Here is a 24,696-nt window from a genome sequence, read left to right as displayed (position 1 = left end):
GTCAATATAGATGGTGAGTACAGAAGGCGAACAAATGTGGAACTACTTAATTACACTGAAAAGAAAATTACGGTCGTGGCCACGAAGACACGTCTCAAGGATGAACACAAGTAGACTGACCAGCCGGTTTCTCACCTACTGCAAGTCTAGGAAGGTCAAAAGACCATGGCTAACATATGCAGGACCTGGGAGTCACAGAAAGTGATGTCACATCCGCTGGACCAGGGCCTGTGGCGCAAGGTGAAAAAGACGACTTCCCTACGTTGACCGCAGTGCCAAAACTCCACTTCTCGATTTTGAGCAGTAACGCGCTCTCTCTCTTTCCCTACGCCTGTATCACCCTTCCTCACTGCAGAAGGCGGACACGCTCATGACCTGTGCAAAAGAACTAAATAAAAATGTCCTTCTTAAACTTTGGTTTGGACAGACATGTCTTCTCCCGTTCCACGTTCATTTTTTCTTCAAAATTATGTTAGTAATGTCCGGAACACGGGATCGGTCCGGAGTAATTCTAAGAGCGTTCTTTAAATTACAAGCAGAAATATCCCGACGCAATATGCATTTCGCACTAGACAAAACAGAAAAGGAGTAATATAGCAAAATCTCCCTTCGACAAATTCTGTCAGAATTCCAGCAAACGTTCAGGTGGTCATCGATTTTCAAATCTATTGATTCGAAATGCAAATCAGGAGACACGCTTTCAACTGCTGTCGAAAATGGCTTTATAATACATCCAGTATTGGCTGCAGGTCAGTAATATCCTGTAACGAAAATAAACCGTTTATAATCAAAGTTATATTTTTAATATGTACAATTGCTTTGACGTACACAAAAGCGACATATTTTCATAAACAGGTGCTGAGGACTGATACTTTCTAATTTAATGTTACGCTTGTACAATTAAAAATTTGTATTCGGGATAGGCCTATAGTGGGCTCTAAAACCGCTGTCGGCAGCCCTGAAGATAGTTTTCCATGGTTCCACATTTTCATACCAGGCAAAATCTGGGGCTGTACCTTACCGCTCCTAGCCCCTTCGTATCCCAGCGTCTCGTTAACACCTATCTGTGTCAGTGCGACGTAAAGTAGATCGTAGAAAGGTATAAAAACTTTAAAATTTCTACTTTTTTTTACCGTTACTGATATACCAGTCCGCTTCAGTTTTGTAGTGGTTAGTGTGATTAGCTGGCACCCCGGGAGGCCCAGGTTCGATTCGCGGCTCTGCCAAGGAATTTGAAAAATGGTACGAAGACTGGAACGTGATCCACTCAGCCTCGGGAGGTCAAATGAGTAGAGTGGGCTCGATTCCCACCTCAGTCGTCCTTGGAGTGTATTTCCGTGGTTTCCCTATTTCTTCTCCAGACAAATACCGGGATGTTACGTAACATAACGCAAAGTCCGCTTCCTTCCCTCTTCTTTCTCTATCCCTTCCAATCTTACCATCCTCCACAAGGCCTTTGTTCAGCATAGCAGGCGTGGTCGCTTAGGTAAGGCACTGGTCCTCCTCTCCAGTTGTATTACTGACCAAGTATCTCAAATAGTGGGATCCATCATTAAGTCCGGGGGGAAAACCCTGGACGGTAAATGGATTAAGAAAGGAAGATTAGTGATTAGGCTTTATCGTCACTACTGACAAGAAAACAAGACAGTTTCAACTTCGGGAGTCTCTGCTTTCTTCGGAACAGGTTGCTCCAATATTATGTAGTCTTGTGTTTATTATTTCAATGATAAACAAGCCATCTATCAATGCACGCACCATCCGATTCTAGTTGAGCCGAGTTGAGCCGAAACAAAACGCTGGCCCGAACCGAGCTGAGTCGGACCGATGCATGGAGCCTCCGCTTGCACGCCTGAGGGGCCCTGCTCTGGACGAAGGAGACGAAGGATCAGCATAGCCAGAGGATGCTCTATTTTCGACAAATATGCAGGCCCGCTATAGACGGAAAAGTTGAAATTAATTCAAATTATAGTACTAATAGTAAATGGCATGCGACCTCCCAAGAGTCCTGTTGAAGTCGTATAGGTGACTGCGCGTCTGTCATGTTGGGGCCCGACTTATGATGAATTCTAATGATGAAGGCAGAACACAAACCCATCCCCTGAGCCGTGGGATTCATCAATGAAGGTCAAAGGCCCCGAACCTGCCGGGAATCGAACCCGGGACCATCTTGACCCGGACATAATAATAATAATAATAATAATAATAATAATAATAATAATAATAATAATAATAATAATAATAATAATAATATTGTTTGTGTAGATTTCTGTAGTTATTCCCTAGTTCGTTTACCATTGACAACAGCTTCGTAGCGTGGTGAGTAGGGCTGAGAATTGGGATTCCAGGCGCCATCGAATGCGAGAGAACAGGGAGGTGCATCATAATAATATTAATAATAATAAAAATAAAAAATGAAAATCAAGAGCCTGTTTCCAGTCACTCCACAGGGTCAGGAATGGAATGAATGAAGCTCCCATCTAGCAGCGTAGGTAGGAATTGTGCCGGCTGCCGAAACCTGTCGCAGTCCTCTGGGGCAATGATTAATGAATGACAGATGCAAGGAAATGATACTGCAGAGTGTTGCTGAAATGAATGATGACATTGAAAACCGGAGGACCCGGTGAAAAATCTGTTCCGCCTCCGCTTTGTCCAGCACAAATCTCACATGGAGTGACCGGGATTTGAACTACGGAACCGAGCTGTGAGAGGGCGGCGCGTTGCCTCCTGAGCCACGGAGGCTGCAATAATAAGAATAAGAGTAAGAATGAGAATAATGAGAATAAGAATGAGAATAAGAATAAATTATGGGTCACTTAAAATGACGTCTCCCCTTCTCGGCTGAAAATAAAATGCACCATCACTGTGGAAGAGAAAGTGAGCTTGTCTTCTAACTCAATGAGGTTATTTTAAAAGTTCCTGTTTCCATTTTCCAAGGGCTCACATTACCACTGACACAGGATAGGGCTGATACTCAGAAGGTAGGTCGCAAATAAGGTGCGGACCTCGCATTTGCTTGGTGACGAAGGAAAATGGCCTTCGGGGCTGCCTACGATGCAATTCGTAATCGACCATCTCTGGAATGTTACACGATCTGTTCCTCTTAACCAATGAACTCGGTGTCATGATTCATTCCAGCCGCACTTAATCTCTGGTGATGTGTCTTGAGGTCCGCCCCTGTGGTATAGTGGTTAGTGTGATTAGCTGCCACCCCTGGAGGCCCGGGTCCGATCCCCGGCTGTGCCACGAAATATGAAAAATCGTACGAGGCCTGGAACGGGGTCCACTCAACCTCGCGAGGTCAACTGAGTAAAGCTGGGTTCGATTTCCACCTCAGCCATCCTAGAAGTGGTTTTCTGTTGTTTCTCACTTCTCCCCCAGGTAAATGCCGGGATGGTACTTAACTTAAGGCCACTGCCGCTTCTTCCCTCTTCCTTGTCTATCCCTCCACAAGGCCGCTGTTCAGCATAGCAGGTGAGGTACTGGTCCTCCTCCCACTCCCCGAAAACCGTAAAAGTAGTTAGTTGGAAGTAAAGCAAAATAACATTATTATTATTATTATTATTATTATTATTATTATTATTATTATTATTATTATTATTATTATTGGTTATCCTCCCCAGGTGTATCCCCGACCTAATATCTCAAGCTCCAGGACACTGCCCTTGAGGCGGTAGAGGTGGGATCCCTCGCTGAGTCCGAGGGAAAAGCCAAACCTGGCGGGTAAACATACTGTATTAAGAAGATGTGTCTTGAGGATCTGATCAGCCTTCGGCTTTAAGACTCAACAAACAAACAAACAAACAAACCAACAAGAAATCTAACTATGGTACACTAGTACCACAGTTGCTATCAGATGTCGTGCAGCTGTACTGTAGGTAGGCCTACCTATACACCTCCTCCAGTTTATTAATGCGAAAATTTTTCTTTCTCTACATGTTTCGATCGAAACGTTTAATTCATTTTTGCCCGTTTGCTGTTTGTTTGTAGCTCGTTCTATGGATCAGTGGTAGAGCATCGGCCTCCGGATCTTCAGACAGCAAGTTCAAACCCGACAGAGGTAGTCGGATTTTTGAAGGGCGGAAAAAAGTCGATAAGATACTCCATGTCGGCATGTAGACGATATCTGGTGACACATTTGGTGCTTTTTTGTTTGTTTCTTTCTTAATCCATTTGCCCTCCAGGGTTGGTTTCTTCCTCGGACTCAACGAGGGATCCCACCTCTACCGCCTCAAGGATAGTGTCCTGGAATTCGGGCCGAGGATACAACTGGGTAGGAGTGCCAATACCTCGCCCAGGTGACCTCACCTGCTATGCTGAACAGGGAACTCGTGTGCGGATGGCAAGATTGGTTGAGATCGGCAGGGAAGAGGGAAATAAAAAGCCGTGTACAGTACCCGTAAAAATTTAGGACCACATAAGGAAATCACGAAATATCATATAGAATCTAAAATTGTGCCAATAGACCTCTGTAATTTTCTTTCTGATCTTCCACATCTAATAGAATACATGTCGCCTAATTCACTGAGTTAGTCCAAATACTGTAGATGTTATGTATTTTTAACTCTTGGAAAATCACACTAAAAAATCAAACATTTTTGTAATATAATGTGCTGTATGCTCTAATTGGTTGCAAGTATCACCACCAAGGTTTTTGTGTAGAATTAGCAATAAGTGGGGGGCCATTTTAGTATAAATATAAAAATTTCGAAAATAGGCGGCACAGTCCCAGCATTTTCCTGGTGTGAAAATGGGGATACTATTATTACTACCACATTCAATGCCACAGAAATCAATAAATAAAATGTTCCGAAATACTATTCAACGATGATTTTATGTTCATATATGATGATTGTACAAAAATTAATGAATACGTATGTCACTTCGAATTTGTTACCTGGAGGTGAAAAGCCTTACTTCAGTTCTGCTTCTGTCGAACATGAAGAAATAACCAACATTCAACTGTACAACATGGAATTCTTGAACACCTTCAATCCGTCTGTTTTACCACCTCATAAATTGCTTTTAATGATAAATGATATTATTGTATTAATTAGGAATCTTAACACAAATCATAGATTAATTTATGGTGCAAGATGGTAACTTAGTTAGGAAAGTACATCATCACTGCTAAGTTCATTCCCTTCGATAAAACTGTCTTCATACCCCGCTTTAACCTCACACCTTTTGATCCAACCGTGCCCATCAAAATGATAAGAATACAATTCACAAAAACGTAGCCTTCCCTACGTACATTATACTTGGTCAGACGCTTCAAAGTGCAGAACCTGTTTTTACACGTTTTTCATTTTCACGAGTTCGAAGATTCAGTGATAATTATGTTTGTTTTAAGGACACATTCAGCAAAAAAGTGAACGATGATCACATTCTAACTGCTAAATTAAACATATTGTATATATAATTATAATGACTTTTACCGGGTGAGTTGGCCGTGCGGTTAGAAGATAAAAGTCCGTCATGGAAAAACCTATTTCTAGGTATATTTGCGAAGAGTGTGGAAAAGCATTTTCCTGAAGCTATCACAGGAGACGTCATGAGATATCATGTAGGACAATTTTTCAATGCAAACATTGTAGAAGAGAGTTCAAGAACGCATACAACGCTCAACGTCATGAAGCCGCGTGTAATGTAGCTTCATCGGGAACAAAATACAAAGAGCTCAACCATATTCAAGCGAACGCTGATTTATGTTTAAAAAGTACACCACTGCGAGAGATTTTTAATTCTCCCTTGTTGTCTAGGCCTGGTACAAGTTCTGGTACTAAGCACAAACTTCAAGATAAAGAGAGGCAAGATCATGATTATGATAATAAGGATAATGATGTTGATCGAAACAGTAGTAAAGGGAAAGTAGAAGAAGAAGAAAATCTTAATGTTTCATTGCCATTACAGCTTGATGATTTTACTTCATTTCCTAAGCCTACTACACGTTCTGTCGCAGTGCAAACATCTCAAGAAGAGATGCAAGGTAAAGAAGAAGGAAATTTCAACGCTTCATCACTATCGAAACAAGTTGAGTTTGTACCTAGAAACGATACTGCTGAAGCACGTATTACATCAAAACAAGTCCCTACACATCAACTGTCTGCATATAGACTCAAAGTTCACAACAAGCCTCTGTTACCCTATGTAGATATAAGATACTGTAAAGAACCCAACGTACTCGTAAAACGTTTACAACTGCTAAGAGCCTATCATGATGCTGGTTACACACAGTACAAAGAAGATATTTTTGAAATAGAGCATGAATTACGTCGTATAGGTATTATTAAGTAAGCGCTTACCCTCACCTAAGTCATCCATCTGTAGTATATAGTCGATCGAGTAGCTATATTCGTATAGATTATTTCTCAACATTCTTCCTTCCTTAGGGTGTTAACTCCGCCTCTACTTGTAGAGCCGGTCTCAAACCCGGATAAAAAGAGGAGAGGCACCCTAGCCCTTTAGCCCTTTAGCCCATTAGCCCTTTAGCCCATTAGCCCTTTAGCCCTTTAGCCCTTTTGCCCATTAGCCCTTTAGCCTATTAGCCCTACAAGGAATGTGCGGTAACCTAATCTTCTTAGAACAAAGGTATCCCCTGACATGATCTAAAAACATGTTGTATCGAGTACAGTGTTCTATTTTAGTCTTGATCACTTATTTAGTGTTCTAAACACTTCAATCAATGTTCCGATCACATGATAAAGTTAACGGCATAGAGTGCAGTGTTCGATTCTAGTCTTGTTATGTTTCTTTAGTGATTTGCAAGTCTAAACATGCATAATGACGTCATCACTGCAGCATGTGCTTACTCTAGCTATCCCGATGCAGGTTTAAACTTGTTCGATAGAGCTATGCCTTGACATAAGAGGAGGCCTTAACAGCTTATGTATAGCCGCTATTGTTTAAAGATAGCTGCTGTTAAGAGAAAAGCACGTAGAATTTTTCAAATTACCCGCCACCATATTTCAAATGTATGAGGTTTAGTGCTGTAAAGATACCTGCACGATGCAAAGCTAGCTTTCTTCATCAGAGCAGCCACTATGTTGTGTGAGCACATCTAGGCCGTATCATAAGGAGATGTGTATATTCACCGTCTTGTCGCTGCTACCTTGCGCAAGCACCCCTACGGCGTCTCATAAGAGCAGCAGCCATCTTGTGCAAGCGCTCTTAAGCTGTCTCATAAGAAGTTATGTATAGCCGTCATCTTGTAGAATTAGATATCTGCCAATGCCAAAGGGCCTAAGTAGGGATCGAACCGTCGATCTCATCATTAGACTATGTTTTTCTTATGCTATCATGTTCCTGATACTGCAAACCTAGGTATCAGGTGGAAAAATGTTTGTCCGTTTACGAGATATTTAACATTTTGCATTTAAGCCCCAAATTTAATGAATCGAACCTGCACGGCACGTTATACTCTCTACCATAGCTAGACCTGATCATGTTACGAAGACTTGCTTCAATACAAGCGAAAACAGAGCGAATGCCAAAGGGCCTAAGTAGGAACCGAACCGTTGATATCATCATTAGACTATGTTTTTCTTATGCTATCATGTTCCTCATGCTGCGAACCGAGGTATTGGGCAGAAACATTTTACCCGTTTTGCTCTACGATGCACCGTTTTCGAGATATTTAACATTTTGCATTTAAGCCCCAAATTTAAAGAATCGAACTAGCACGACCTGTTAGCCTCTAAGCTAGCTTTCTTCATAAGAGCAGCAGCCATCTTGCACAAGCACCCTTAAGGCGTCTCATAAGGAGTCGTGTATAGCCGCCATCTTGCGTCCGCCATCTTGCGCAAGCATCCTTAGGGCGTCTCTAGCCATCTTGTGCAAGGATCCTTAAGCCGCCTCATAAGAGCAACCGCCATCTCTCGCAAGCATCCCTAGGGAGTCTCATAAGGAGCCTTGTATAACCGCCATCTTGCGCAAGCATCCCAAGGGCCTCTCATAAGAACCTATGTATAGCGGCCATCTTGCATAAGCACCTTTATGGAGTCATGTATAGCCACCATCTTGTGCAATTAGCGTCGAGAGATGGCTGCTGTAGAATTTTTCTTTTAAATTTATCCGCCACCATATTTCAAAGGTATGTACCTAAAGAGTGTAGCACTGAGGTTTGCGATGTAAGATGGCGGATGACAGCTGACAAAAAAGCGCGTGAGTTTGTTTACTAAACAAGAGCACGTGGATTTTGCCGCCACCACATTTCAAAGGTATCAAGCTAAAGATGGCAGCACGGTGCTCTCTTGATTAAAGATGGCGGATGACAGCTAACAGAACTTTTCAAATTGCCCGCTACTACATGTCATAAAGAGGGCAGCACGGTGCTTTGTGGATTAAAGATGGCGGATGACAGCTGACGAAATTGCCCGCATGATGCAGCACAGTCCTCTATTGATTAAAGATGGTGGATGACAGCTGTCAAAAAAGCACGTGGCTTTGTTTACTAAACAAGAGCACATAGAATTTTTCAAATTGCCGCCACCACATTTCAAAGGTATCTAGCTAAAGATGGCAGCACGGTGCTCTCTTGATTAAAGATGGCGGATGACAGCTAACAGAACTTTTCAAATTGCCCGCTACTACATGTCATAAAGAGGGCAGCACGGTGCTCTGTAGATAAAAAATGGCGGATGACAGCTGACGAAATTGCCCGCATGATAGCAGCACAGTGCTCTATTGATTAAAGATGGTGGATGACAGCTGTCAAAAAGCACGTGGCTTTGTTTCCAAACAAGAGCACATAGAATTTTTCAAATTGCCGCCACCACATTTCAAAGGTAACTAGCTAAAGAGTGCAGCACTGAGGTTTGTGATGCAAGATGGCGGATGACAGCTGTCAGAAAAAAGCACGTGAGTTTGTTTCTAAACAAGAGCACGTGGAATTTCCCGCCACCACAAAGAGGGCAGCACGGTGCTCTCTTGATTAAAGATGGCTGCTGTCACGTGGAATTGCCTGCCACCACAGGTATCTAGCTGAAGAGGGCAGCACGGTGCTCAAAGATGGCTGCTGTCAAAAAGCATTTTTCAAATTATCCACCACCACATTTCAAAGGTAAGTAGCTAAATAGGGCAGCACTGTGCTCTGTTGATAAAAGATGGCGGATGTCAGCTGTCAAAAAAGCACGTGGATTTGTTTATCTCGCGCTAGTGAGGTTAAGTTGGTAGCACTAAGGTTTAGGCCCGCCAAGATTGCAGCACTGCCGATGACAGGTGACGAATTTGCGGCTACTGCGATAAGGAGGGCAGCACGGTGCTCTATAGTTTAAAGATGGCGGATGACAGCTGTCAAAAAAGCACGTGGCTGTCAAAAAACACGTGGATTTGTTTACCTCGAGCTAGTGAGGTTAAGTTGGTACTACTGAGGTTTAGGCCCGTCAAGATGGCAGTACTGAGGTTAGCGATGCGTTGTTGTCTGTCAAAAACCACGTGGCTGTCAAAACACACGTCGCTTTGTTTACCTCGCGCTAGTTAGGTTAAGTTGGTATCACTGAGGTTTAGGCCCGTCAAGATAGCAGCAGTGAGGTTAGCGATGCGTTGTTGTCGATGACAGCTGTCAAAAAGCACGTGGCTTTGTTTACCAATTCAAATTTCCCGCGGGAGGCGGAGGAGGCCTCTGGGAAGGCCCCTCGGGAGGCGGAGGCGGAGGAGGCCTCTGGGAGGGCCCCCAGGGCCTCCCGTTAGGCGGAGGCGGAGGGGCCCCTGGGAGCCCTGAGGCGGAGGCGGCGGCAGAACTGTCCTATTATACTACTAACGCCTCTAGCACGAGTGCTATCGTTCATGGAGCCAGCCCTGCTGCAATACTACTCTCTGATCCAGGGAGGAAAGCAATGGGAAACTACTTCCCTCCGCGTAATTACTTGTATCCTTCGCCTCATTATAGTGCCACCATCGGTATTTGCGGTTTCTCTATGACTGAGGACTGAATAGACAGAATGTGTCTGTAGTAAACGTTATTTCCCATTGTCTACTTCCTGTACAGTTCCCTCATACGACAACTTAAGTAACGACCAGTTTTTGCGCTGGACGAGACGTAGTGGAATAAGTAGGTGATGTCAGGCCCGTGCTATGTCACTCCGGCCTTCGAGTTCGTCACGTACGGTCTCGTCCACCTCAAGGTTTTATTTTTGTGTAATTATTGGTGCTCTTAATTATTGAATTAAACCAAACTAATCAATAAGTCAAGATATTAAACCAATAACTGGAGAGTCTGAAGTTATAGTTCTGTGAAAAACACTCAGTAAATGCTCAATGAAAGACCAATCATACAAAAGCGAAGTGGTTTCTCTATTAACGACGGAAATGTTACCTAGTCACCACTAATCTCTGCCGAACGCTGGCCTCAAAGGATGGTGGGTAATAGCGCCAATCCTTACACTACGGTCCGTCTGTTTCCATAATTTCAGGGAACTTTAATTAGATTAATGCATTTATTTTCTGATTATAGTTACGTTGCTGAGACATGGGCAATCGTTGATAAGCAGGAAAACATATTGGAGTTGGAAGAAATGCGAATTTTAAGATGGGTGCGCGGTTTATCAAGATTACTGAGGATAAGGAGTGAGAATATCAGAGTATTAAGGTACAAATAAGTAAATTAAGATGGTTTGGCCATGTGGAAAGAAAAGCTGAAAAATAATATGGGAAAGAATATACAGGGTCGGAGGAGAACTTGTTGAACTGAACTGAGATGGAGAGATAAAATACAGTAGTTTAAGGCGTGAGAAAATGATGATAGACGAGAGAAAAGACGTTACAGGAAGAGATTTCACGTAATACTGGGACATTTTCTCGTGAAGGAAGAAAATTAAAATACAGTAATTATTCCCTGATAAGGTAATGAAGTGTCAAATTAAGAATTAGCAATCAGCTTTGACTGCTATGTCGCCTTAAGGGATGTAACTCATTGGAAACTTGCGGGTTCGATGATGGGGTTATTCTAGAGTCAGTAACGACAGACAAGTGATAACTCATCGCGAAGTGCGTACAGTGTAAATTCGCTGACTGGTGGCTGGTTTGGAACTCGCTCTTCTTGACCTACTCTACAGAAAGAAATTAATCTCTGTATGGTGACCGCAATAACGCAGTCCATTAGTCGTTGTCTCTATGTTCCCAAGGCAGTGGCTTTGGTCCTGAGTGAAGTCCTAGGTATTTGCGAGTATTGGAATGTGCTAACTATATGCCTTGGCTTTCTACTCTTGTGGGATAAAACTGATATTGAAGGGATGTTAATGGAATTCATTTTCATAACAGCAATGTAGGAATAGAAATTTCAGTTCTCGTCAAGTCAAGTCAGTCCTTGAAAACCATCGCACACCGAAAACCGCTGTATGGGGCTTTCACCATAAAATGCAACCCGCTACGCGTTGAAGTAGGCGAGGGCTGCTCATCCAAAAAGCCTGGCTGTCAACCGAACACATCCCACTTGGAGGTCAAGAGAGCGCTATGTTATTGGTACGAATGTGTAACTAATACGGAGAATTCATATGCAAATATATTTCAAGAAGTGGCCGTAGTTCGAATCTCGGCCAATTCAGGTGGAATATTTTAAACGAAAAGTCATATTCCTGTGGTTCGAATTGTACGTACAACTGGAGGCGATCACGATATCAGAGTCAGGTAAAGCTGCAAATATAAAAACACACGTATGAGTGTCCTGAATAGTTTACCATATCGAAGGGTTTCAGTTTCGATTTATCTGGAGTAAACGTCTGTGAGCGATACCGTGTCTCGTTCCTCACACGCTGCTCATAGTAAAATAAAAGGTTAAAAAATTGTACTTCTTATATTTTGAGAATGCCTTTGCTGGCGGTACCTAGTGTTTACAGTGCACTATTTTTTCTGGTATGGGCTAGAATATATCTGTTACTTTCATTGACCTGTCTCAGTCTTATCCTTGGCTTGACAATGTGAAAGTGACTGAGGTATGAGCGATGCTAGCAATACCATTCCTTATGCAGCCATTCCCTGCTATGAATGGTGTGAAAATGTTGCTTATAGGGTTGGTTGATGCATGCATTTCAGTAGGCATGTCAGACTGATATGTATTAGCAACTTCTGGCTCGGAGAGGAAAGCAACTGGAAACTACCTCACTCTTCATTTCCCTAGTACGCCTCTTCAGTGATACCTATGCGATCTACGAAAGCTGATGGCATAGCTGTTGAGGATCCAACAAGCCTTAGGGCTGAGGATTCAACATACATATTTTGTGAAGTCCAAAAGGTACAGTTTTGTACATCAAATGATTGTCACACCACCATGTTCTCCATGGACTAGGCTTTGCATGACGCTTTCAGCAACATCGTGGTTTAAAGTAGACGAAGTTCTCCGTATGCAAACTGGTAAGCATGCAAAATTCTCATGAATACCAGCAACCTGAATATTTTTTAATTCATTATCATCGCCCCGCAAGGATGCTGCAGACAGCTTGTTAGGGTTTAGTGGTACGTGCTTTGTCTTATACAAGTGAACATTTAAAAGGGGAGAGTAGGAAAGTTATTATGTCATAGAAAGAATAATATTCCATGACTTTTATTTCTGGCTATACATTTTTGCTGTAAAATGAAACGTCCTTGTGTAGCTTATATTGTTATGTGTATTTTTGCGGGCGTAGAATTTACACGATTAATATAAAGTTATTGTTATTACCACATCAGGGGAACTCATAGGCGGAAAGATGAGGAAACAAGATGAAAAGAGAAAGCAGATTTTAATATTTCATCTATTCGAAATTTTACTCATAAATGGTACATTCAAGAAAGTCTGCCGTGTAATGGGCTGTTATTAAATCTCCACGGTGCCTCGCGGTGGATGACGTAAAGAGAGCAAGCGGATTGCGTTTGCCGACAGTGTATAGCGTGCGCCTGGAGCAGGGCTATACTTAAGAAAATAGTGTAGATCGGAAGTCACGCATGCGCAGATACAAAGAACAACCATGTAAACATGACATGAACATAGAAGCAATATCGCTGGAATCTTCGTGCCGAAGAATCTAAAAGCGGAAAGACATCTTTAAACTACTCATGAATTAAGGTCACACACATATTTCCAAGATATTTTTGCAATAATTTATTATGCATTCAAAGAAGCCCTGCAATGATTATTATCACAGAAGTGTAAAGTGCACGTAGCTGTAAGGTGATGACGGGCTCGTACTTTAGAGTAGGTAGCCCAGAAGGTGGATTTCCGTTGTTTCCCCTTTTCCACAGCAGGCAGATACTGGGGCTGCACGTTTATTGTAGCCACGTTCACCTCCTTTCCAGCCCTAGCCTTGTCGTATTTCACTGTGGCCATAAAACCTCTCTGAGTCGGTGTGACGTAAATTCAGTGACAACAACAAGAAAAAACAATTAACAAATATTTCTGGTATATTTCAGTCTTAGGTGAGCCACCAATTTTCACTGATACACGTTATTGTAACATGATAAAAATGAATAAAATTATTAAAAGGAACAAGGGCAGATCATTTATAAATAGCAAACCTAACACGCAGACAAACATGCCCCAGTTTATGTCCCTATACAATCGGTCAACTCTCATGTTGTGTGCTAGGCAGATCGACAGCTTGAATTTGTAACCCGGGTAAATACTTATGATTGCGATCTCAACCGGACGTACCGAAGAAAGTTTCGCTTGCTGTTTTAATCCAATTTCTTATCTGACTTGTCATTTCCGGTCTGGAAATGTCGCTCAATTGTACGATCAATTGACGGTGGCATTATCTCCGCAGAACAGTGTTTAAAATGAAGTTCATAAGAGTCTTTAGCTAAAAGAGCAATAATAATGTTACTACGAATAGTTATACGGTGCACTAGTTTCGCGAGTTTTAGAGACACGGAGAAACCAGAATTTGGTCCCACTGGAGTTCTTTTTCGTGAAGGTAAATCTACTGATACGAGGCTAAAGTATATATGAGCACCTTCAAATACCATCGGACTGAGCCGGGATCGAACCCAGTAACATGCGTCACTTTTAAAATCCTAACCACTCAGCCCAGCTTAGCTAGACGTTTCAAAAATCAAACTTCTTCACTGTGGCTTCGGTAGGTCACAAAACTCACGTCGGATGCTCCGTTTGTGCTGAGCAGATGTTTTCGCCATGCTGTAATTTGAACAGCAGGAAACTACAAAATGTTTTTCAAAGGAACCCTGATGTTTATGCCTGGTTCAGCCCAAGTCCACCTGAAGCTTGTAGTTCTACATGACTGTTAATATCTCAATTATGGCCAAAAGCCCTCCGGTTTGCGTGCAATGATCTGCAATATCTTCTTCCGAGGTATCTGCACAGGTTATTCAGCCGCTCAGCGGAGTCAGATATATGATATTTCAGCTCTTCATCAGCTTGCAACAATACAATATCTGTGGATTTTAGCCTATATTTATCGAACTGGGGCACAGGATATGAACGTTCCATTAATCAATGTTGCACTAAACATGATGAAATCAGAAATAAATCAAAATATTTTACAAAAAATATGTAATTGACTTTGTGTGGCCCAAAGAACCGCAGGCAACTGGAAACTTACCAATTGAGCTGCCTCATACCACGTCCTGTCGATGCGGACGCTGTTACGTCCTCCAACATCAAGGTCTGGGAGACCACACGAGGTGATCGGGTTCGTCCGCCCCTCTAAATACAGTAGTGCCATGTCTACACCAACCCACAATGATCGCTCGTTTCAATTTCGGGGATATGGAGTTGGATTGTTTATGTGGCACACATTACGTGATTGCTAGTAGACGAATCACCTGCGGTCCCCGTCATGTGGGTGTCACTTTTCTCGATGCAAGAATAAGAGAACTATATTCATAACTGGCATAGTTCGAGAGGACTTGAATAATGACCGTAGCAAGACACAGCTTCATCGAATGGTCTCTGTGAACTACAATTTAAAGAAATTCTAAGGATAAATTTTAAAAGTTCTCTCTGCTTACAACAGCTTGCATAATTATTTGTATAACAGTATATGAATTTGTTACCTGTGTCATGTATTTTGTTAACAAATGATTTTACTACTCTTCGTTGTCAACCTCCATTGTAACCTCAAAACATAAGGCAAGCCCTAAGTATTTTCGGATTAATAAGTATAAATACAATGAAATAGATGATTGTGATGGTTCTTTACAGAATAAGCTCTTGTAATATTCTCTCCATGTCTCGTGTCAGTGAGTTCTTGGTAACTAAGAGGTTGTGTATCGCTTGACGTCCGTTCAAACCGTACTGTATGTTAAGGATATGAAGTTCTTGTTCACCAACTGGTACAAGGGCAGAACTATTTCTACAATTTCATACTCTACCCTTCTGGATGATGATGAAGTAGTAGTTAAATATTTTCAGTCTCCGAAGGGAAGACACATATAGTTCGTAAAGTTGAGGAATATAGAAAGAGGTATGTGTTTTTAAAGGTGGTAAGGTATGGGAAAGACTCAGTCAATTATAACAGAGAAATAAAGAGAGAAAAAAGGATGTGCAGGTTACAAGGATACAGACTAAGGAATGGTAGTGGAAGTAAGGATAGATTAAAGGAATCCAATTAGTAAATTGATTTATCATGATGTAAAACTTAATTGGCAGTCATATGAATGTTAGGGAAATACGGGAGGGTACGTATGGGTACCGTGAGGTAGAATCAGATGCCACGAAGGACATTCCAGTTGTCATTAATGAACAAGGGCAGTGTACATCTGAGGATATTTAAAAGGCGGAAGTACTCAGTCAGCATTTTATGAAGATGGATGGATATAAGTAAAATTTACAGGTAGATGAGGTTACAATTCCTGGAAAATTAATGTGATTTACTCATAACAATAACGTTATTTACAAAAAGGATACAAACGTTGAAGGATAGAAAAGTGGCTGGGATTAATAAGAGTTATGGGGATACATTGTTTGCATGAAGAGGATGAACCGAATGAATGGAGTGTTGCTATAGTAGACCCTGTGTACAAGGGAAAGGGTGATAAATATAAAGGTGATAATCTCAGGCCCGTTGGCCTGACCTGTGTGGTATGTAAGCTCTGGGAAAATATGGTTTCTGATTACTTAAGACACTATTACGAAATTATGTACCGGTTTGATAGAAGGGAGTTCGAGTTTCGAAAATTTTATTACAGTGAGGCTCAACTTGTAGGACTCCAGCAAGATATAAGAGATATTCTAGATTTAGGAGTTCAAATGGGCTGTACCGCTATTAACCAATTCAAGGCTTTTCTGAGGGTATGTCAAGGAAGACTGCTAACGAGAATGAGGGTTACTGGACCAGACAATAATGGTTAAATGGGCATCTATATTTGTAGAAAATAGACCGCAGGGAATTAGAGTAGGTGAGGCATTATCTGATCCCGTAACGAATAAGAGAAGTGTCCCGCAGGGCACGTCATGTTCTCCTTACATATAAATGTTACGTCTAATGAACTGGAATCACAGATTCCGCAGGTTATGTTACCCTGTATACACCTCGGAAATGTTGTGAGATGGACAGAAGATAATGGTATGATAGTAAACGGGACGAAAAGTTACGATTTAAGACTCACGAACATGAAAAGTCCTTTCAGTTTTGATTACTGTATTGTTGGGGTGAAAATAGTTCAAGGGTAACATTTTGAGTACTTAAGTATTAATGTAAGGAAGTATCTTCATTTGAATCACCACATTAACAAGGTTGTATTCAAGGTTACGGATCTCTTCAGATGGATATGAGATTAGTAAGGATGTAACGGACAGGATGTGTAGGCCTCTAGAAAGACGCCAGTTATTATTCGGTTCCAGTGTATGGGACCCACACCAGGATTATTTGATATGATAACTAGAAAAGATCTGAAATTCAAGAAGTCAAATCTGGAAAAAATATTAACAGAAATTTGGGAATAGATTAACTTGTCAAGGGAAAGTTTCGACAAATTTCAAAGTTTTGGAAATCATTTAGGAAAATACTAGATGAACGAATCTTCCACCTGCACGACAATCCAAAATGCAGATAACTTACTGTTTGATTGATTGATTGATTGATTGATTGATTGATTGATTTATTGATTGATTGATTGATTGATCGATTGATTGATTGATTGATTGATTGATTGACTAATTGATTGATTGATTGATTGATTGATTGATTGATTGATTGATTGATTGATTGATTGATTGATTGATTGATTGATTGATTGATTGATTGATTGATTGATTGATTGATTGATTGATTGATTGATTGATTGATTGATTGATTATTACATTTGATGAAATGCCTGTACAATTTAGCATTTTCAACCACAGACTACCGAATAAAAATAAATGCAGTACTATTTTAGGTTATATTTTAACCAAAATAGCACAACAGAATGTAATTACTGTAAACTGGAATGATGTCACCAATTTTTTCGTACGTCCTCCGTGTAATAATAATTATCATTATTATTATTATTACTATTATTATTATTATTATTATTATTATTATTATTATTATTATTATTATTATTATTATTATTATTATTGTTACGGAGTTTTGGTGGAACAGCAGAGGTGAAAGAAGGTGCTGGCTGGAATAGGTCACAACTACAGAATTAATACATACATTATCATTATAGACTGTTATGCCTTTCAGCGTTCAGTCTGCAAGCCTCTGAGAATTTACTAAACGTCGCCACAATCCTCGATTTGCAACTAGTGTTGTGGCCTCATTTTGTTCTATACCTCTTATCTTTAAATTGTTAGAAACCGAGTCTAACCATCGTCGTCTTGGTCTCCCTCTACTTCTCTTACCCTCCATAACAGAGTCCATTATTCTCCTAGGTAACCTATCCTCCTCCATTCGCCTCACATGACCCCACCACCGAAGCCGGTTTATGGGTACAGCTTCATCCATCGAGTTCATTCCTAAATTAGCCTTTATCTCCTCATTTCGAGTACCCTCCTGTCATTGTTCCCACCTACCTGTACCAGCAATCATTCTTGCTACTTTCATGTCTGTTACTTCTAACTTATGAAAAAGAAATCATGAGTCCACACAGCTTTCGCTCCCGTAAAGCAAAGTTGGTCTGAAAACAGACCGATGTAAAGATAGTTTCGTCTGGGAGCTGACTTCCTTCTTACAGAATACTGCTGATCGCAACTGCGAGCTTACTGCATTAGCTTTACTACACCTTGATTCAATCTCCCTTACTATATTACCATCCTGGGAGAACACTCAACCTAAATACTTGAAATTATCGACCTGTTCTAGCTTTATATCACCAATCTGACATTCAATTCTGTTGAATTTCTTACCTACTGACATCAATTTAGACTTCGAGAGGCTAATTTTCATACCATATTCATTGCACCTATTTTCAAGTTCCAAGATATTAGACTGTAGGCTTTCGGCACAGTCTGCCATTAAGACCAAGTCGTCAGCATAGGCCAAACTGCTTACTACATTTCCACCTAACTGAATCCCTCCATGCCATTTAAACCTTTCAGCAGATGATCCATGTAAACTACGAACAGCAAAGGTGAATTATTACAGCCTTGTCTAAATCCTGTAAGTACCCTGAACCAAGAACTAATTCTACCATCAATTCTCACTGAAGCCGAATTGTCATATAAATGCATTTGATTGATTTTAATAATCTACATTTAATTCCATAGTCCCCCAGTATGGCGAACATCTTTCAATCGGTACCCTGTCATATGCTTTCTCTAGATCTACGAAACATAAACACAACTCCCTATTCCTCTCGTAGTATTTTCAATTACCTGGCGCATACTGAAAATCTGATCCTGACAGCCTCTCTGTGGTCTGAAACCACACTGGTTTTCATCCAACTTCTTCTCAACGACTGATCGCACCCTCCCTTCCAAGATGCCAGTGAATACTTTGCCTGGTATACTAATCAATGAGATACCTCGATAGTTGTTGCAATCCTTCCTGTTTCCTTGCTTATAGATAGGTGCAATTATTGCTTTTGTCCAATCTGAAGGTACCTTTCCAACACTCCACGCTAATTTTACTACTCTATGGAGCCATTTCTTCCCAGCCTTCCCTCTATACTTCACCATTTCAGGTCTAATTTCATCTAATCCTGCTGCCTTATGACAATGGAGTATATTTACTATCCTTTCCACTTCCTCAAGCATAGTTTCACCAACATCATTTTCCTCCTCCCCATGAGCTTGGCTGTTTGCAACACCACCATGATGATTTCCTTTTACATTGAGAAGATGTTCAAAATATTCCCTCCACTTCTCCAGTGATTCCCTGGGGTCTATTATGAGTTCACCTGAATTACTCAAAACACTGTTCATTTCCTTTTTCCCTCTCTTCCCAAGATTTTTTATTACTGTCCAGGAAGGTTTCCCTGCTGCTTGACCTAGCCTTTCCAGGTTATTACCAAAATCCTTCCATGACTTCTTTTTGGATACAACAACTATTTGTTTCGCTCTGTTTCTTTCGTCTATGTACCAATCCCTGTCTGCCTCGGCCCTTGTTTGGAGCCATTTCTGATAAGCCTTCTTTTTACGTTTACAGGCTGCTCTCACTTCATCATTCCACCAAGATGTTCGCCTTTTCCCATCTTTACACACAGTTGTTCCTAGGCATTCCCTTGCTGTTTCTAGTACAGCATCCCTGTATGCCACCCATTCTCTTTCTATATCCTGAACCTGCTTACTGTCTACTGTTCGAAACTTCTCACTAATCATATCCATGTACTTCTGTCTAATTTCGTCGTCCTGGAGATTTTCTACCCTTATTCGTTTGCAGACAAATTTCACTTTCTCTACCCTAGACCTAGAGATACTTACTTCACTACAGATCAGATAGTGGTCTGTATCATCGAAAAATTCCCGTAAAACTCTTACATTCCTAACAGATTTCCTGAATTCAAAGTCTGTTAAGATATAGTCTATTATGGATCTGGTATCCCTAGCCTCCCATGTGTAGCGGTGAATAGCCTTATGCTTGAAGAATGTATTCGTAACAGCTAAACCCATACTAGCACAGAAGTCCAGCAAACGCTTCCCATTCCCATTAGCTTCCATATCTTCCCCACATTTACCAATCACCCTTTCGTATCCTTCAGTTCTATTCCCAACTCTCGCATTGAAATCGCCCATTAGCACTATTCTATCCCTGCTGTTGACCCTGACCACGATGTCACTCAATGCTTCATAAAACTCGTCAACTTCATCTTCATCTGCACCCTCACATGGTGAATACACGGACACAATTCTTGCCCTAATTCCTCCCACTGACAAATCTACCCACATCATTCGCTCATTTACGTGCCTAACAGAAACTATGTTGCGTGCAATGGTATTCCTGATAAGGAGCCCTACCCCAGACTCTGTCCTTCCCTTTCTAACACCCGTCAAGTACTCTTTATAATCTCCTATCTCTTCCTCATTATCTGCCCTTACCCGAATATCACTTACTCCTAGCACATCCAGATGCATCCTCTTTGCTGCCTCAGCCAGTTCTACCTTCTTTCTTCCATAAACCCCATTAATATTGACAGCTCGCCATCGAGTTCCATTTCGTTCGCCAAGTTGTTTCCAAGGAGTACCCCGCCTGTCAAATGGGAGTGGGACTCCATTACTCCCATAGGTCCGAGGCTTGCTTAAAGTGTTCTGACCTCGGTAAATTCATGAAGCAGGATGCTGCCCTACTTGCACATAGTCCAAGTGAGGATCTCTCCTCTAACGGGTTATGGACCACCGGTGAATTGTATAGTCCTGGCCGCCTGAGCACAAGGAGGGCCACGACTCAGAATATGTCCGAGATGCCCACTCCCATTCCATAGCAACTGGTATTCCGACTCTCAGGACCACTTACTAGGCCACTCAGCCGTTGCCCATGGTTCACGAACTAGGACGTGACTACAGTAAAACTTTGACAAAGGTTAAATTTTCAACAGATAACAAAGTTTAACAATTTCCATATAGACTTTCAAAACTCAACAAATAACAAGTCAGCAACAAGCTAAAATCAGGTACAAAGAAATTACAAGATTTCGGGGGTTATTACAAAATCTGGGCTTCAAGCCCCAAGTATAATTCCTGAGCTCTCAGCTCACAACTACTATTGCTGAAGGGCATAAAACCCCTAAGTACAAGGAGCACTAGCGGCTAATTACAGTGTTAAGAAAAAAGAGCAGACCCGCTCTCAATTTTACAAGCCTATCAAAGGCTACAGCAAACTTCATTTCTATCTGCCCTTAAGGCACACCAAGAAACAGGGGTATTTGATACCCAACCTACAGGGCGTTTACATGAGGAAAATAAAACATCAGGTTAAGTTACTGGCCCATAATACAAAATAGAATGGAGGCGAACCTTGCATTCCTAATACACTTTTAAAACCTACTTGGCACTAGGCCGCTTACGCAAGGGCTAATCCCATACTAAGGAGGTGACACGATAAGAAAACTTTATTACATTACGAAGAGAATAAAACGGTTATGAAAACATAGTCACCTCAAAACAGTATGAGTGGGATCTCGAGAGGGTTAGGCACTCTCTATCCCAATTTATAGTTAAAGAGACGGAATTTTTACCAAATGTCTATTACATTTTAAAGATAGGTTACATGAGAAAAGTTTCGAACCTGCCCCGAGTGTTAAACTGCTGAGCTAGCAAGAAATAAAGTTATTAAACGGCCGTTACCTTGTGGATGAACTGCTGCCCGAAGAAAGAGGCGCTTCCCGCCCCCTGCTACCTAATCACACACTAAGCAAGATGTCGATGAAGTGGCACCGAGGCAAGAAAATCAGCAGTTTAAATACCCTCGTGGAACATTCGAGACCTTGCAAGAATGAGTACACACACCCCCTCAACTTTATTGGATAGCTTAAAGCAAGATATCCATATCGGAGAAGACACACGTTATTGGTCAAAAATTAATTAGAGAAATTCGGGATTGGCTAAATTCAAAACAAGCGGGTAGAAATGATTAATGTTGCCATCCCACAAACCACAGAACAAAATTTAGTAAGTTCAAAAACTTATGAACACAAAACTTCTTCATCAAGGTTCATTACTTTGCAACAGAGTGCGTAATCCTAGTTTTTTCTCTGTAGAGACATCTAGAAGAGAATGTCCACACTTCTTGATACGGAATAAACAAATACAAATCGAAATAGACACAGTTCAGAACACTTCAAAATTACACCATTTACCGTAGTGGCATCTTTTAAGAAATAGTAGAATTAATTCAGTTTTCAAGGTTCCAAACTTCTCCTGTAGAGGAGTTTAAATTTGCGCAATATTTGAATGAGCGGCATGGAGGTGTACCGCCCGGTACAATTATTATTATTATTATTATTATTATTATTATTATTATTATTATTATTATTATTATTATTATTATTATTATTATTTTATTATTATTATTATTATTATTATTATTATTGTTGTTGTGTATCCATTCAGGAGGGCTCGGCTTGTGCCGGTAACATAATGGACTGACTCGGACTAAACGAGGAGTCACCTTCTTCATTATGAAACTATACCGATATCTACAAATTTTTACAACAGAAATAATTACAATATACATATACACAAAAAATATGCACAGGTAATGTCACTAAATGCTTTCTTTATGAACCCATTTTGGGAACCTGCCTTCCAGTATCACCGGAACTGAGGCCTGTTTGGTGTAACTCAGAGGAAGTGTTTTTCATACAAACTTAATCACAATTCGGCAGGTGCTCAGGAAGGTGGCTTTCTGCTGCTCAACGTACGCGTGATGATGGACGTTTAATGCGGACAGAGACTAGAGCAAGCTTTTCGGAATAACACTATTGGAACTGAGTTGACCGAATCTAGTTTTCACAGGCGTAGTATTTCTATTGCCAGTTCTGTGTGTTTTAATATGTTTGTGGCTATTGCTGTGTGTAGATTGGAGGTGTTTGGACAAGCAATTTCTATAAAAGATGCGGATCTCTCTGATTTATCAATTAGACATCAGTTATGATATCTCGGTACCATAGAAGCTTGAAAAAGTAGTTTTCGAGAACGGGTGGAGGTGTATATTTCCAACATGAAATTGATAACTCAAGAAATCCACGTTTTACAGAAAGTTTCTGGTAGAGGATTTGCTATCTGATCATGTCGTTGCAAACAGTCAATGCTGGCCAAGGGGTGGGCAATCAGAGATGACGTGCTGTACTTTCTGTATGATCTGTATTTCTAGAAGAGCGGCGGCAGTTAATCATTCACGATGAATCTACGGTAGTTCCGTGTAGCAATTACTTGATCTTGGATAGCCAAAACAAATCCTTCTGTTTTAGGGAAAGGACAAGAGTAGGTCAGCCAAGGGTGCGATGCAGGCTTGACGATATGAGGCTGACCAGTTCGTGGAGGTATTCTCGTGAATAGAGTTATGATTCCATGTGGCCATATTCATCTCCTTTGTAGGTGGGGTAGATACAAGCATTTCCGGCGACGATAGATTGAGTGGTGTATCGTTTATATTAGCGCTGCGAACAGCTTGATGATGACAAAATATTTCAGCTCTAGAGTGGAAATATTTCCGTAGATTTGATATCTCATTGTTGTGTAGGTTTACGATAGATAATAAGCCCCTACTACCTTCTGATCTCGGAAGTGTAAGAATTTCGGTCATCATCATCATCACTGATCATGCATACCATAGCATAGGTGATACGTACGACACTGTAAATACTGTTCATAAATGTTGGAACTGAGGCCTTCTCGCATATTGTATTTTTCTTCCTTGGCGAAAACTGAAAATCATGAACTGACAGCCCATTTGCAACCCGTATTAGCTCTACTTTATTGCATCTTATCTTCCACCTGTTATTGTTCTACATTTGGTAAAGTATCGTTTATGACTTTACCACGAATTCTGAACAAGGAAATGCCCCGATATTTGTTGCGATCTTTCCTGTCACCTGTGTTAATTAGTGAAATTACAGGTTTCGTCCATCCGAAAGGTGCTCCAAATCAGTCCCATTATACGTGAAACCATTTATTTCTGAATTTCTGTTATATGTTTTACCGTATTTGGTCTATTTTCCTTCATTGTAGCAGCTTTGTTTCTTTTCCCTTTACGTCATCTCTCCATTCCTACCCCCATCATCATTATTGTTAATTGCGTGGTTTCAAACTTCATATGAAATATTTTCATTTCCAAAGACTAAATTTCCGGGTATTTCTTCTTTCAGCCCATGCCTTCATTGAGATCTACAATGAGTTAGCCTGAATTATACAGAACAACATTCATTTTTCTTCCCAAGATTTGTTTTCTACACTCCAGAAATTTCCCCTGTAATCATATATATCATTTCCATGACATTATCGATGTTCTCCCAAGATTCTATTCTCTACATGTACATTACTATTCCCTATTACCATCGTTTTATTTTGAAACCATTTTTCGTAAACGTTTCGCATTTCCAAGGTACTTCCATTATATCATTCTACCAAAATGCCCTCGTCATTATACGCTGTTGTTTAAAGATTATCCTTAGAGGCCACACATTCCCTTCGAATACTCTTGACCTCTTTACCTTCTGCTCGTTGGAAACCTTGTACTTCTCCCATCCATGCACTTTCTGATTTCCTTTTCCTAAAGCCTCTTCAGACATATCCGAGTGTAGCCCACTTTCCTACGTTCATCTTAAGTGAATATTACACAGCATTAACAGGCATTTTATTGCTCTTTCGAGCAGGTTGTTCACGGAGAGATAATTACAATTGCA

The sequence above is a fragment of the Anabrus simplex genome, chromosome 2, assembly GCF_040414725.1.
Source record: "Anabrus simplex isolate iqAnaSimp1 chromosome 2, ASM4041472v1, whole genome shotgun sequence".
Taxonomy (NCBI): Eukaryota; Metazoa; Arthropoda; class Insecta; order Orthoptera; family Tettigoniidae; genus Anabrus; species Anabrus simplex.
The sequence above is the reverse complement of the archived record's forward strand: the minus strand, read 5'-3'. Positions refer to the sequence as shown.